Source organism: Manis javanica, chromosome 9, assembly GCF_040802235.1.
Source record: "Manis javanica isolate MJ-LG chromosome 9, MJ_LKY, whole genome shotgun sequence".
NCBI classification, from domain to species: domain Eukaryota; kingdom Metazoa; phylum Chordata; class Mammalia; order Pholidota; family Manidae; genus Manis; species Manis javanica.
Window position 1 is genome coordinate 123282986 of NC_133164.1, and position 16860 is coordinate 123299845.

At 52.6% G+C, this 16860-nt stretch overlaps 1 protein-coding gene across 7 annotated transcripts in view; it reads right to left on the reverse strand.

Annotated features, from left to right (window-relative positions):
- Positions 1-13897, reverse strand: part of MBP (myelin basic protein) — a 92554-nt gene extending 78657 nt beyond the window's left edge. For all 7 annotated transcript variants that reach the window (XM_037007412.2, XM_037007411.2, XM_037007410.2 and 4 more), the window contains exon 1: positions 13759-13897. The gene's annotated coding sequence lies outside the window, so the exon portion shown is untranslated. The remainder of the gene's footprint in view (positions 1-13758) is intronic.
- Between the last annotated feature and the right edge of the window lie 2963 nt (positions 13898-16860).

The following is a 16860-nucleotide window of genomic DNA, read 5'->3' on the forward strand; positions in this document are numbered from 1 at the left end:
CCCAGCAAAGCGGAGGACTAACAGGTTATCATGGAGCAGAAATTAAAATCCCACCGGAGGGTAACTTTGCATCCTCTGTCTTTTAAAATCACTAAAGCAATGGTTTCACAATCCCATGCACTTTGCCGTTACATTAATGGAATCTTTGCTTTTTATTAAACTTTAAAGGTAAATGCACTTTACTGTTATCCCGACTACAATTCCCACTTAACCGATCCTGCATCCAATGGCTCTCAGCATCTAGATCCTGGAGCCCAGTGGTGCTGGCACCGGGGAGATGCTGGTGGGCACACGCTCAAAGGATGGACGACTGGACCTTGGGGGAAATATATCACCTCCCTCCTCAGTATTGGCTGAAAAACTGGCAACCTCTCCGGTGGGTTCTTGTACTTTGGAGGTGGCCTCACTATACATTCGAGAAGAATGAGAAGTATGGGAAAGATTAGTGTGGATTTGCATGTGACAGAAAAGGCTCCTTTGACCTCTGGATTGTGTGTTGAATATTGAGAAGAAATCTGTGAATTCAGACTGACAGTGTAGGCAGCGGTCCTAGCACAGGCATAACCTGAATATAGGTAATTAAACAGGAAACACGGAAACTTGAAGGGACATCCTTTCCTTTTTGGCAATGCTAAATGAGGGCAGAAAAACCTCCTGGAGAGATGCAGCCAGACCCCCCACGGACAGCACCATCACCCACCATCCTAGGCCTCTGCCTGCCCTGCAGGCCAAGGGCCAGATTCTCCAGGGCCCGGACCCTGTGCACTGCCCGCACTCACCCCAGCCTCACCCTTCCTGGTGGGGTCTTCTGAGGGGCCGGGACCCCAGTCCCTGCAGATACAACAGGCACCCACACCCAAAAGGTGCGCAGTGACAGCGTGAAGTCAGAAGGACAGACATACATGACTCTGCTTCTGTGACCTTTAATAGGAAACCCAGACAGCCAGTTGAACAGAGCAGGGAAATCAGTATAAAACACCCACGAGACGTCCGGAGGAAAAACTGAGACGAAATAGCAAGGCTGTGCTCCCTGGGCACCTGTGCTGGCTTCTCTCACCCTTGCTCCTGCCCCCGGTCTGCCTCCTCCGCTGGCACCCACACTGCACGCCTGCTCTCTGGAGGCACTGTCCTTGTGTCTCAGGTCATCAGCATTCTTGCAGGGCCCCGAGTTCGGAACACAGTGAGCAGCCTCCAGCGTCCCGGCAGGACAACAGGAACAGGACGTGTGCCTGCACGCACCCACGGGACCCACGGGCAGGCCCCTGCCCGACCTGGGCAAGGGCGGGGGGCTCGGGGAACCACCGCAGTGACAGTCACGTGGGCCAGCCGACCTCCGAGCCCTGCCTGTGGGCCCCAGCTGGGCCCTGCATGGCCAGCATGGGGAGGGTCCCTGAGAGCCGGAGTCACCCCTCGGCACAGGTCAGCGGGTGGAGAAAGGGGCCTGCTGTCCTCTCATCTCCGGTGACCCCCACACCCCCTCACTAAGTTCACCAAGAGCACACGAGGACCAGTCTGATTGTTTCAAACCAAAAGATGAAGTCTTTGTAGCCCAGCAAGCCCGAGTATTGGAAGGATTTTGGGCTACTTAACAAAAATAGAGGCGGGAAGGGAGGGTGGCTTCCTCACGTTGGAAGCTGATTCTCCAGGTGGGAACGGCGTGGGCTCCAGACTCAGTGGCCTGCCTGCCTATCCGAGAGCGCGGGGTACATGGGTGCAGCCTCGGCTCCCGTCCGCAGAGCAGGGCGACTGCACAGGCCTGCCCCACAGGACAGGGGCTGTGACGTGCAGACGACACCCAGGAGCTAGTTATCTCCGGCTCTGCCTTCTCTGGGCTTATCAGATTTCAGTAAGATTCACAGCACAGAACAGTGCCTTCAAGTTATCAAAATCAATTTAAAAGAAAATCAGGGAATTGCAGAAAAGTGGAGTTTGTGGAAACCTGACGGGTCCCTCGAGCTGACCGCTGACAGCATGGGCTGACTGCAGGTAAGGCCACCACGAGAAGGGGCCACAGACCACCTTCTGGAGTCCCTGCTGTGGCCAGGCCGGAATGTCTTGCCACTCCACTGCAACAAGCATTTTCTTGAAGGAAATAAAAGAAGCAAACAGTAGCTTATTAACACTTCAGGTGCAGGACTCTCAAATGTCTCGTGAACACAATCATGAGTGTATGATTAGGGGAGCCGCTTGGGGTGCACAGCAGCAGGTCACAGGCAGCTGGCGTGCTCTGTAATGACTGCAGGCCAGGCCTGCAGAAGCGTGAAGACTGGCCTTCCTGGTGCAGGGAGGGAGCACACTCAGGCACAGGGCACCCCTCCTGAGGGGCGCAGGGGCTGCAGACTTCCAAGTCCAGGTGGCCTAATGCAGTCATGGCAAATGGGTGTGGGGCCCCACCTGCTTCTGAGAGGCTCCCTAACAAGCGTGCTGTGCCTGGAGCCCAGCCGCTGGCACGAGGTGGCCAGGTTTCAGAGAGAACGTCCCTGGAGCCTGAGGAGCAGGGCCTGGGCATGCCCCTTCTCGGAGGCGCTCTCCTGCGTCTCTGAGTGCCCTGGGCCATGCTCCTCCTCACCTGTAAACCCTGACGGTGTCACTTCCGGAGGTGTTGTGGGAAAACAGTATTTCACAGGCACCTGAGGACACAAACCATTCATAAGATGAGCCGTAAAGCTCAGAGGGGCTTTGTCTTCTGACCGGCCCAGGTGCCTTGTCTTCCATGGCATCTCCCTCCTCAGCCACAGCAGAGAGCCAGGTGTGTGCTGCACAACCCGGGACACTGACCTTGGCAAGGGGAAGAAGCATGTCCACCGTGGGCGTTGCTTGTGGCCAGGGCCAGGGATCAAAGAGCAGAGCAATGTTTGGTTGACTCAGTGTATTTTGATCCGCCTCCCGAACAGCTCATACATTCCTAGGCATCAGGCATGACAGCTCCGACAGCTACACGCAGGGAAGAAATGTGTTGACTCAGGCCATAGGTTTGCATGCGGCCTGGAACCAAAAGGGCTATATTCTAAGTCTTGACTAAAATAAATGTAATCTTTCCAAAGACATAGAGGACATCTGAATTCTAGAAATGTTGATCTAAAATCTCCAGATTTAAATCACCAGCCCCAGAGGAGCCCCATAGGAGAGAGCTCTCCTCATTGACGCCTCATCTTCACACAGCCATGAGCTATCTTACTGCATGGCTTCCTTCCAGAACCTTCCAGAACTTTCCAGATTCTAATCAGGGAAAAGAACGCCACGCATGGTCATCAACCCAACCACGGTCCACAGGAGACATAGCTCGGCCCCATGTCTTCACACGGGCGCGCAGTATTTCCTGGGTGAGTCCTTACTTCTTGAGACACAACAGAAAGATTAAAGGATGCTAGCAAGTGACAATTAGACTTGAAGGAAAGGGAGGGAGACATATTCCAAGAGAGCCCAGGGGAATGAGAAGGGCTGTGGATTCGGCTCAGGAAACCTCTGACGACAGCCAGCAGGACAGGGTCACTACACGTCTGGGCCACCCACACGGTTCGGCGGGCCAGAAGCCATCTTCCTTGTCCTCTCCTCCCTAGGCTGTGGTGGGGGCTACTACTGTGCCCCTCATTTTACAGAGGATGGAACTCCGAGATTCACAAAGACAGGGTAACACAAGTTCACACACCCGTGGCTGGCAGGGTGGGGGCAGCGCGTCCTTGTGGGGTAGCGGCCGCACGGTTCCCCCCCTCCAGAGCCTGGGCTTGAGCTCGGCCACGAGTGGACTGCACGGGCTGGAGGCAAGGCACTTACTTTCTTCAAAGGGAAGCTTCTCGGATGCATTGAGCCTTGGGTTTACTAAGGAGAAGAGCTGCATTGAAAGGTTTCCATCTTCAACACAGCTTCTGACGACTCAAAATATGTGAACAACTTCCACAAAATCTTCACAAGTCAGTTCCTTTTACATGAAAACCACCTCAGAGCAACAGTAAATAATGAAGTGTTATAGGAATACGTCATGAAATGAAGTCTCTTTTAGAACTGTTACTGAAAAAATGGTATTTAAAGAACAGAGAGTGCATAACATATTAAGAGCATAAGACTGCCAACTCACATTTTGAAGTTGAACTTTTCAAGTGTTTTTTTTTTTTCTGCAAGCCATTTACTTTCTAGATATACCTTCAAGGTCTAAAAAAAATCAATATCCTCTCAGAATGCAATAATTTATCACCACTAGGTTAAGACGATATAATTTTATGGCTCCATCAAAATCAAGATTATCCAAGAAGGCTTTTTACAGGACAAAAGGGTGTGATGTGAAAAGTGCAAAAAATCTCCACTGATAACATTCACAATGTTGTGCTTCTCTGATACACCGCGACCACGCCGAAGTGTCTTAAATCTCATATACTAAATGCAATAACATACATATATACTGAAGTCTCTTAATCATATATAATGTTCCCAAATTACATTTCTTATCTGACCCCAATCACAGAACTCAGATGAAGGGTGGTAACACCTAAACATGGCACAGAACCACCTTAAAGGAGGAAGCTCATGAGGAGTGGGCGGCAGTGGGTCTCGGCGGGAAGCCGGATTCTGGTCCCATCTCCCACAAGAGGCCGGTGGCCGTGGAAGCGTCAGTTGGCCTTGCCAGCCCCATGTGCTGCCTTTCTGGGGAAAGAGGCCTGGACCAGGCGGCTCAGGGCCACCAGTCAGCACCAGCACCCGGCGGTGCACAGACTCGGCTCGCCCACTCCGCAACACCCAGGACCTTCACACACCCGGTGCTTCCAGGCAAGGCTTGAGCAAAGCTGCCCAAATTGTCAGCCAGCTGACAGATGGAGTCCTGACGCTAAAGGCCAATCCCAGACGAGGCGCGATAGTGCCCATTACCGGAGCATCTAGTGGGTGCTGGTGCCAGATAGAGAAGGGAGGGGGCAGAACAGGGGCTGGGTGCCACCGGGCATGCACACAGAAGCACACATGTACAGGTAAGCACGGGGAAGGTTACACATGCACACATGGGCACACACGGGCACACATGCTGGGTTCCCCTTCTGTGTTCTCAGGGCACTAGGAGGGCAAGTAAACACACATTCTCCAACATGTCCCTTAGGGGGAGAATCCTCATGTCTGCCCTCAAACCCTTTCTAGAGTGAGGCAGACGATACACAGGGAAGTAGAATTCCCAAGGGCTGCCCTCAGGTACCTGGAACAGTGACAGAACAGAGGGTGCTCAGTAAGTGCTCAGTGAAGGGAGAACTCAGGATGCAGCACTGGTGCGGCCCCCTCCCCCAACCGCGGGTGCACAGCTGGCAGGGCCACTCCCCCTGGAAGCAGGGCACTGAGCTCTGGGGGCTGCAGGCAGTGTCGCGGTCCCTGGCCTGCAGACAGACCAGCCTTCCTTGACTCTGGCTGACACCACCAAGGCCTGGGGACCAGGAGGGGCTTGAACGCCTGGGCATTAAACCTAGGACCCCACAGCCGGGGCCCAGTGCCATGGTCAAGGGCAAACACAGATCCTCTTCGGGCTGGCAAGGGGTGCAGCACGGACACAGGGGCTGCATCAGAGGCAGGGGTCTTGGGGTCACATAGCAGGTGTCTGCTCAGCACACGAATGATCAGTGATGACAAGTCTGGGTTATAATATGTAGAAATGATTCACTAACAGGTTTGGGGAGGGTCCTCACATGAACTAAGCACCCTTTGCAAAGTGCTGATTTAGAGATTACGCTCTAACACAAGCATCCTCCAAGTGCTGTTAAAATGGAAACATCGGAAACCAGGTCAACCAGGCTGCAACTGGCTTCCAGGTGGGGGTCAGCCTGGTTACCTAGTTACCAGGCTGGTTACCTGCGCAGGCAGGCTACCTACCATAGGGTCTCAGTAGGGACCGTCTCCGAGAAAGCCAAGCCCACAGCTGGCACCTTGCAAAGCCCTTGGCGTGGTTTCCCCTTCTGTGTGTCACGAAGCCCACAGATGGTAGTTTGGGTCAGGTACCCACCTGCTTTGAGGAATGTATGGATACCACCTCTGTCCTCTGCATATTTTCACACCCTCCTCTCCGGGGTCCCCGTAAGAACTACCAAAGTGGGCAGTTAGACACAAAATCCCTGACATCAGCTCTGTGCAAGTGCTAGGAAGACTAATCTAAGAAAAGGATGGGGAAGACACTGGGGTTTGGACAAAAAGCCCCTGCCTGGTCTCCGAGTCGTGGCAAGCTCTGGAAGAGGCCAGGGGCAGTCTCTGTGGTAGAGTCCGGGGCACATTCCTGAACTTCCTCTTTGACACGTGTCATGAAAGCAAACAAAGTTAAGTGTCAGGAGATTTACGATTCAGTGATATGACTATCACATTACCCCACATAAAAATACCACCTAAGGCCTCTTCTACCTTCATGAACAAATGTTTTTTTTTTTTAAACTGTGAAATTTTGTCCAGGGTTGAACCTACTCTCACATTAAAATTTACTTCAAGTTCCTGTAGCATACACGTGTTCGCTGTTACCAATCCTGTGCAAACATATACATTTAGTGTTTGGACTATTACCTAACGTGGCTTTAAAAATGACCTTTCACACATTTTCAGAAAGGTCGTCTTCTAGGTCTGCACACTTCTAGATCCTACCTCCCCTTCACATAACAATTTTCAACTGCCAGTCTGTAATGAATAAGTTAGCTTTTAATATCTGGTTGAAATCCTTCTCTCCTCAAAAATAGGTCTTGACATATGAGAACAGTGACAGCATGAAGAGCCGCCATCCCCCTTTCAGAGCCACACCACCTTGTGGGCAGCGATATAAACGATGCGTGGCCTGACGCTGAGGTACCACCTGTCCGCTTCGTGTTTCTGGAAAGACAGCAGGGGCTGAGCTTACCCTTCCTGAATCCCAGGTCTCAGCCATTCCAGGGCCATCACATGGAGACGTCCAAAAGAACCAGCAGAAAACAAATAAAGCACCCCCCCCACCCCACAAACTAAGAGACCCGGAGCTCCGAGACTACAAATCATTTTTGTTTTATTAAACTTCTGCTTTAATTTGTCCTTAGAAGGCAGCAGGGGAAGCTGAATACACCATGTCCCACAGGCTGCGACTGGTGAAGAACAGATGCAGGTGTGTTACCTCCAGGAAGTTCAGGCTCTGCCATGCGACCACTGCATGATGATGGCCAGGACCAGGGGACTCCCCCCACCCCCAGGAACCCTCCACACTGTGGATACGGCACACACATGAGGCTGACGTGAGCATGAGTAATACCTACTGTGAGCTTCCCAGAATGTAAGCATGGTGTGACACCAAGCCCTTTATTAGCAGGATCCTGCCAAACCCAGAGAAGGGGCCACTCTCGCTGACCCCTCCGCACAGGAGGCAGATGTCCTGGACACAAGGTGAGGGAGCAGCCCCAGGAGGGCGTGAGCGGAGAAGGGGCCAGGGATCCCAGGAGGAGCCCCTAGAATGCCCAGCCGGAGAGGCAGGGGGCTGGAAGAGACTGGCTTTAAGGTGGAACAGCCTGTCAGCCCAGTGTCCCTTAGACACAGCTGCTGAGCCCCCCTTACACCAGCCCAGCCCCTAGCGGGAGATTGGCAGTGGTCCTCCGGGCACGCTGCGGCTGGCAGCCAATGTTTGACCCTGGGAAACTTGCGGGCCTTCAGTTGCTTTTTAGCACTACAAGGCGCTTCGAGCACAGGGACCGCATCTGCCCTTCTCGGTAAACCTGCGGGCGCCGAGCAGTCAGTGCGTCATAGCTGACGAGTCTGTGAAACTGATCATGCATCTGCTCTATGTGGGGACCTGCGACACAGCGCTGAGGCTTTTTTTGCTTTCATCGCAAGCTTGGCAAAAATGTTAGTTGCCAACTATACAAGAAACCGGAAGAAGAAAATGAGTACCCATAAATATTCCTCGCCAGAGATGCCAGCACTCGCAGGCAGGAAATGGACTGTTATTCTCAATTGAGGAGAAAGTGCCAAAAACAAGGAATGCAAATAAAAATATATTGTCTGGATGGAATTTTACTTTCCATGAGTCACTGTTACTAAGGTAAGGTCGGTTCATCGGTGAAGCGCACAGAATTTCCGGGTCTCACTCAAGTGCGTGCCCGTGTGCCCAGGTGTTCAGACAAGCACGTGCCGGCCCTGACATACATCCGGCGCCTGCTTTCCCTCTCCTTCCCTCCCTGAGAGCAAGGGGTCCCCAGGGCTTACTCAGGAGCCCGTGAAGATGCACATTCCCGGGCACATCCCCAGGACCGTGGCCCTGCGTCACGAAGGCGTGCACTGGGCTGGCATCTCCCCAGCATTAAAACCAGCTAGAGAACCGTGACTCGTGCTGGTTTCTTCAGGAAGCGGTGCTGACTCAGCCATGTCTCTGCATCAGGTGTCACCTGGATCTGTGGTCGGCACTCAGAGTCAACCTGCCTGACGCTTGGAGACAGTATCTCAGGCCAGTGCGCCTCCTCCCTTGACCAACACGCGTGGGCGCCCCTATGTTCATGGACCGCACTGAATGGCTCTTGCAACTATTTCTATTTTTGCATTTTCACAGTTACAATCCATACCAAGGAGAAGTGTTACACCCTCAGGAAAAACAGCTGGGGCCTCTGAGGAGCAGCTCGGTTCCTGTACGAGCCCCCTGGCTCCCTGGAAGGTGGCGCCCCTCCGTCTCCATCCATCAGCCACAAACCACTTTTCAAAAGCACCATGTCCTGATGTGCCGTGTTCCACTGCCATTAAGAGGAATGCCATTATGTCCCTGTATTTTAAAGATGTGAGCATTTTCCTATCTACTTTTCTCCAAATCGAGCTGTGTGCAGAGGCCCGGGGTTTTGAGTGGTCCCCAGATGCTTGTGTGGGGCTGGTGGGGGCCAGAGGGGCCTCTGACTCAGGAGGTAAAGGCCAGGATGGCTGGAGGGATGCCCGAGGGCAGGGCAGGCGTGGCCGGCTGTCATGCCTCAAGGGTCCAGGTGGAGAAGGCACAGGATCTGACACCCTCACCCAGGCCTGCAGGCCTGGGGACTCAGGTTTCCCCACTGGGGAACCGGCCGCTGAGGGGCCCAGAGAGATGAAGGTGGCTGGACCCTGGCCAAGCAGCAGGCCGCTCTCACTGGGGTCCAGTGTGGACACCATCACTGTACTTCCCTGTGTCCTTCTAGAAAATAAATGTTTGTAGGGAGTAGGGACGTTCGGTCTTTCATGTATGACATCGTATATGTCATAAAAAATATATATATGTGAACCAAGATGTCACATAAAAATAAACCCCTGTGGTGAGAAGTTCAGAGGATTAAGCCTTACTTAAAATAACATTTTAAGGGGAGGGGCGGGGTGTGTGTGTCAGAGGCGTGTGTCAGAATGCGTGAATGTCAGGGTGAGTGTCAGGGTGTGTCAGGGATGTGCACGTGTCAGGGGTGTGTGTGGGGAGTGACCAACGCCCAGGCCCTTAGCCACTGGGAAGGCCTGCCTCCCCTTCTGCCCCTCCCCCACCCCTGCCACCTGCCCCATCTTCCCATGCCCTCTCTCCTTTGTCATCTGCCTTGTGATATAGTTTACATATTAGTCTTCACTATAAAACCAAATACGTAATTTGGTTGATTGCTTATTGTGAATAAAGCCTCATTTTTCCCTTTGTCTTGGAAAATGGGTGAGGTGAACGTTAACCCCCTCCCTCTCAGAGAAAGGGGATTAATTTAAAAGGAAATCAATTAAGGACCCTTTTTCTGGTTACTTCAATGTCCCTGCCCTTGGCCAGCCACCCCTGCAGACAGACAAGTCGCAGCCTGGGACATGCTGGGCCCTGGACACCCGGTGCGAAGCCAGTGAGGACTTCCTGCCTCGCTCTTACCTAATTTTAGTAACTGAAACCCAACACCTACTTGCAGGTTCTCCTTTGTGGCCATTGACCTGCCCAGCTTTTCCCGTCACCTCACTCCCCAAACTTTACATTGGTCTGTTTAGTGTTAATATAAACTATTACTAGAGCAATAAAAGTACAGAAAGTAATACACAATTTGTTTACCTCTTCCCTGAAAAAAACGAACACATTCTCTTGTCTAAAATTTCAAAAATATTTTTAAAAAATAGAGCAACAAAGCTGTAGCAAATCCTCTGCCTCCTGTACAGACGAGAGAGCGGCATGCAGCCCCCCTGGGCCGGCAGGCAGCCCCCCTTTGCTGGATTTCTGTATTCACTATATACGCACGGGATCACGACTGTGTTCTTTTGTTCTTCTAAAATCTTCCAGTAAATAGAATGATTCATTCATTTGCAACTTGCTCTTTTCCACTCGACACAGTTCCTTTGAATTTTACCTATGTTACGTGAAGTTTTGGGTAATTCACTAACTTCTGTGGCTTTGTCATAGTATATATCCATAACCCTGCATGTGGGCAATTAGCCTGTTTCTCTCTCTCGGTTTCTAAAGCTTTACTTACTCATTAAAATACTTGCATAGTGCCAGTCGTGCTGAGAGGGGAATATGTAGCACTAAATTCTTACATCAGAACAAAGGAAAGGTCTCAAGTCAACAATCTAAGTTCCAACTCTGAGAAATAGAAAAAGCCTAAATACATCCAAAGACAGTGGAAGGAGGGAAACAGAAAACAGCAGAAACCAGTGAAAAAAGAAAACAGGAAAACAGTAGCGAAAAATCAGTGAAATAAAATGCTAGTTCTTTGAAGAAAATAAATAAAATCGGCAGTTGTCTAGCAAGACTGACACATAAAAAAGAGAAGACCGCTCTCAGGAAGGAACCTAGGGGAATCACTACAGACTCTGTGGCTACTAAAAGGATAATGAGGGGCTCTATGAACAGTGTTACACTCATGAATTCTACAACAAATAAGCCAGTTCCTCAAAACACACAAACTACCAAAATTCAACGAAGACGGAATAAATAAGCTGAATAATCTCATAACTACTAATGAAATTGAATTTGCGATAAAAATACCCCCAACCCGAAAATTTCCAGGCTCAGATGATTTCACTAGAAAACTCTATCAATCATATGAAGAAGAATTAATGCCAATTCTAGTCTATTTCAGCAATCAGTACAGGAGAGAAAACTTCCTAACTCATTGTATGCAGCCCATATCACCCAGGCTACCACTTAAAGAATGGGAACCACTGACCAGTTATCGCTCATGAACTTAGAAGCAAAATCCTCAGCAAGGTGACATCAGCTCATGCGCAGCGTCCCAGCGCCCCACCCGCCCACAGGCCTGCCCTCCCGATGAGAGACTTGCCTGGTCAGCCCCAATTCCCGCAGTAAGTCACTTACGGGTATCTCCTTCCGTTTCTGTTTCTCTGGTTAATGCCTGGCTGCCACACATTTGGGTGGTCATTTGAAGTGGCTCAGCAACCTGGACCAGCCGCTGGTCCAGCACCCATGCTTAGCGGGCACATCATGGTCTCCCTGTATGTCTCCTATTCTGTTAACCCAACTCCTGGGGCCCCCACATGCAGGCCAATTTCAGCTTCCTTCAGTGGCTCTAATGGACCAAAAGAAGTGTCTCAGTGCTTAATGACTATGTATTAAAAATTATACTAAGTGATCAGAATATTTTTTCTCCTTATTGAGAACTAAGGAAGTCAAGGAGAGTATGGCAGACACATGACGGCGGTGCCCCACTGTCAGGTCATTCTGAGGAGGAAGCATGTTCTCTGGGCGTGGTCACTGGTCGGTGCTAGAATTTTTCAAAGAAAAAAGAGAAAACGGAAGGTGGCTCTGCCAGGTCGGCAGAGTGTCCCAGTCACAAAGCGTGCAGGGGAGCAGCTAAGGGCTGGTGGCGGACCCCTGGGACAGAATCCTGTGCGTCCCAGGAAGTCTCTGTTCCGTGGTTTCGTCTCCATATAAATCTTTTAGAACAGAGCCTAGCAATGCAATATGTACACGGTCAACAAATGCTATCTGGGTAGAAAAGGCAGTTGCTAATCCTAAGAGTGTCAAATGGTTAAAGAATCTAGAGAGAAAATATAAACCTAACAGAAGAGCCTTCAATTAGCATTTTTAATTTCAGGCAGCAATAGGAAAAACGCAAAACAGGTGGGTCTCTGCTCTTGTTCCACTTTCAGGGGACGCTTTCACCAGGAACCTAGGCGCCGCCCCCACTCAGAGGACGGCGGGGCCGCCAGCCAGAGCCCGATGCGGCCGGCCGGTGCCAAATCAGAGGACGGGGGACTTCTCTTAACCTTTCTTAGCTTTGGGCAGAAAGAGGATACTTGAGAAAGATTTTCAAAGTAGATTTGTGCAAATAGCTTTTGTTTAACAATGAGTTAATAGAAGTAGGGATCCTCAGAACAGTTAAATCCTTGGGAGTGACAGTTAACCAGTATTTCACAATAGTTTTTAACTGGACTCTTTCACTTCTGGTTTTTATTTATCCCACTTAAAAAAAAAACTTCCGATGGGTGCTTTCTTTTGGCTGTTGGAAACCTGTGCTTTGAGGCTGCTGGCCTCCTTGCCGACCACTCAGCCCACCTCCACTGGAGGCCTCGATGTCTACGGAGGCCCCACCACACGGACAGGTGGCTGGTGGTGCAGGACTGAGCCCCATTCAGGATGGTGCCTGACTTGTGGGACACAGCGGGTAAAATGTCTCCCTGAACTTGTTAGGCTAAAATCTCCCAAACCCGCAAGTCTTAAATAGGATGCATACTAAAGCTTCCTTCCTCCAAAAACCTCTCCTGCTTACCAGGTGTTGCCAGAACAGCCAGGGGCGCCCCACACCAGAACCACATTTACACTCTTCACAACCCATTCCGGCTGCCTCACAGCCCTTCCACCAAAATTCAGAGACAAAAAGAACACGGTGTTGATTCCCACTTTGTCACAACTGGAAAACAGAGCCAGGAGCCAGAACGCGCTGATTTCCTGCCGTCTTACCCAAACCACCGAAGAAACTTAGAACTGTTTTCCCAAGCCCTACAGCACCTTCCAAAATGGGGGTGAAAATAGACCCTAAACTAAAAGAGATACTGCTGCCCCACCAGCATTCCCCCAGAGCTCCAGCCACCTGGGCTCAGGGAGTGAAACACGGCACCCTCTGGTCCACCAAGCCCGACTGGCCCACGGGGCCAGGCACTCAGGTGGCTGCACTGGGGCCCAGGTGGTTACAGGGAGGGGCAGGTGACTGCAGGCAGGTCACAGGGGACACAGGTGGCTGCAGGCAGGTTATAGGGGAACAGGTGGCTGCAGGCAGGTTACAGGGGGCACAGGTGGCTGCAGGTGAGCCCAGGAAGGGTTCACAGGGGTGCAGGTAGCTGCAGGAGGCCTACAGGGGGGCGAAGGGGGCTGCAGGAGGCGCGAGCCAAGCCCAGACAGGCCCTGCGAAAGCGGAAGCTGGGCGAGTCTCGTGTCACTGCCCTCGGTGCTCAAAGGGAAACCACTTGTCCACTTGTTCTGGGGCGGGGGTCGTCCCTGGGCTCGGTGTGAATTGAGGAAGCACTTTAAGCTGGTAGGGACCCCAGCCTGCCCTTCAGGTCGCCGCAGGCAGCCATCGCCTACCGCCCGGGGCGGCCTCTTTGACCTCTGTCACCTCCCACCCCTTTACTCCACTCCCTCCCCCCCCAGCCCAAGCCCGGGCCGTGCGCTCAGGCCGAGACCCCGGCCCCAGGGGTAGCTGTGGGGGCCCAGCGCCCACCCTCGCAAGGAGGCCGCCACCTGCCCGCCACCTGAGCCGCCGCCCGGCGCCCGCCCCGGCCCTGCCCGGCCCCCCCGGTGCCCGATCACCCGGTCCCGGCCCCGAGGGCGCGGAGACAAAGCGCCGGCCACCCGCCGCGGCGAGGCTCACCCACCGCGCTCGCTGCTCCGAGGCCGCCCCGGGGTCCAGGCTCCCTCCACCGCCCGGGCCCGCGGCGCGCCGCCGTCCGGGGGGCAGACGCGGGCCGCCGGGGCCAGAGGCTCGTCCTCGCTGGCGCGCGGCGCGGGGACTGGCGGCGGCGCCGGCTCCTCCGGCCCTGCGCGCGCCCCGCCCCGCCCGGCTTCCTGCGGGCCAGGTGAGCGCGCCCGCCGAGCCCGCCCTCCTGCCGCCGCCCGGGGCGCCGCCTCCGGACGCCTCGGCCGCGCGGGGCCGGGCCTGGCAGCATCTCCTCCCGCCCCGTCCCCGTCCCCGTCCCCGTCCCCCGCGGCGGCCCGGCAGGAGCGCTCGCCCAGGGACGCGTCCGCGCCCCCGGCTGCGGCCTTTGGGAACGCCGGTGGTGGGCTTTGCGTGCACGGCAGCACCTGCGACAGGTGGTCCTCTGCGCCCAGAAAACCCAGACCAGAAAATGCCCAAGTGGTCCGTGCGGCCGCGAAGCACCTGTTGGCCGTGGTCGCTGCCATCTTCTGGGTCTAAGGAAGTCCATGTGGACATCGGTCACTTGGACACACATATTTGGTGGCCTCAGATGGACCTTTGTCCTGGTTCTCAGCCTCCTTCTGATGGAAAAGCAGGAAAAGACGGGTGGGAGGAGAGAACATGGGGATCCCAGAGTTTGAGGGGGAAAGTTAGGAAGGGCCGTGGAGAGGGGTGCTGGCTGAGCCGTTGCTCTGCCGCGTGCCTTCGCACCCACGTCCAGTAGTGGGTAAATGTGGTGGTGGTGGGGAGCCACACAAACCCTGAAGATGTGCAGGGCAGTGGCTGGAACCAGAAAGCTCCCAGATCCCTGGCCTTAATCCCCCCAAACTTATTAAAGCTCAGGCCAGGGGGCCCCCAGAACTGGGTCCCATTTGGATGCCTGTTTTGGCATCACAAACACCGCGGCCTCCCCACAAATGTCTCCTTGCTTCCTTCTGGCAGCACTGGGAGGCTGAGGAGACTGGGTCCCTGCCCAGCAGATGGCAGGCAGGCTGGCACTGGGGGTCACAGCCGCCCTGAAACAACAGTGTGCTACCCACCTCACGCCAGGTCTGCTGATTTTTCAGTGGTTTTGGGAAACTTCACATGTGCCCACAAGCCTTCTCTGCAGACTTCAGGCTTGCCAGTTAAAACTTTTAAAAGTATTTATGAAATCACACCATGTGTATTTTTGGGCATATAATGCTCCCAAATTCACAGGTACCTCAAGGAAAACGAACCTGAGGGGGTATTTAACAACGCAGTGGGGGCCTGTGGAAGGTCCTGTCTTCACCACCTCCTGTCCCTCCTTGTCCCTCTCACCTAGGGAGACCCCAGGCACAGACGGCGGAGGCCAGACCCTCCTAGTGGAGAGTCACACTTCACCCAAGGTGGCCGGCCATGCACCCTTTCTCAAAACAGAAATTCATTTTGCTAAATCAAATTGAAAGGGGTCTTTTGACAAGAAAAGGGTGACTGATCTAAGCTTAGTTGCCTCTTGAGTATTTCTAAGAAAATCACTCTGCAATTCCCTCCATCTCTCGCACACTTCAGACAGTGGGGGCAGGAACCTTCAGCATGTCATATTGCAGCAAATAGCACAATGTCCTGTGCGTGACACATGCTCAGTAACTTTTTGTCTGTAGATTTAAATTCTAAATTACACAAGCGAAAGGAAGGAAATTCATTTAAATAACTTCCAGTAGACAAGACTGCATGCATTTTGAGTTATCCTTATTTTCGTCATCAAGAGACTTACCTTTGTAATTATATTCTTGCTTAGACAAGGACTGAACTTTGTTTTCATCCCAGTCTGTAATTAATTTGCTGGCATATTATATTCACAAGGCAGACAATCTACCGGTACAAGGTTGATGGTTGACTATTTCAGTTAGCAGGGGGACAGACTCTGCTGAGGTCACAAATACAAGAAAAGTAGGTGCTGAGCTCCCGAACATGCAACATGAAGCACAACAGGTGAACACAGAACACGCTTCAGGGCTCTAGGGCACAGCTCCCCCGCCCCCATGACCACACACACCTCTGCATGTTCATACATACACACAGCTACACATGCAACCTCACACACTCACTTCTGCTGAAACACCAGGGGAAAAAAAAAAGAAAACTTTAGGACTGGTTAGGTGGGATAAAACAAAATACCTTTCACACATATTTTTCTGTCATCAGTTTGTTAATATTGTATTTTAAATTGTTTTACAAAATGTGTATATATACATAAAATATGCATAATATTTTTCTTAATGCTAGCTCTGTAATTTTATTAAATACTAAATTAAATATTAAAAATAAAAGTAAATGTCTACCATAATGAACTAAAGAAATAAACTAACAGTTCACAGTATTTGAGAAGAAAACGTGTATAATTCAATAGGTTTCATACTGTGGTAGATACATACCATTCCACTTCTGTTCCGAATTTCTGTGTTTTCCAACAAGATTCCCTAACTCGTTGGGGTGGCTTACTTTTCAGTACACCTGTTACATTCCTTGGGCTCATCCGCGCTGCCAAGCAGATACTGTGAGATCACGTTTGTGTGGTGGTCTCATTTCCCACAGCTGGCCCCCTGCCCTGCCTTCACCTCCACTGATGCTGTGGAGAAGGGGGTCTGTGTCCTGCCCCCTGGAGTCTGGGGGGCTCTGGTGACTACTTCCACCAACAGAGTGACGTGATCAAGTCAAGAGGGGCTTTAGGGTGGCCCTGACCCAACGTCACTGCTGCTCTCACAGGAAAGGGAGAGAAGGCACCGGAGGCCGTGTGAAGGCGGAGGCCAGGATCAGAGCCCTGCAGCCCGGAGTCAGGGGGCGCCCGGGCTGCCAGGAGCTACAAGAGACAGGAAGGACCCTCCCTGAGAGACTCAGGCTTCCACCAGGGTGGTGGTGAAATTTGGCCAAATTAGAGAACGTCAGGGTGGTTGGCTCTGGTGGAGAGAGGGGGTGACAAGGACTCCTCACAGGCAGGCTGGATGCAGGCATGGGAAGCTCAGACAGCCCACTGGGGTCATAGCCATGTTGCTAGGGCACCTCAGCTGGGGTGGCCTCGGCCTTCTCACACCCTCTC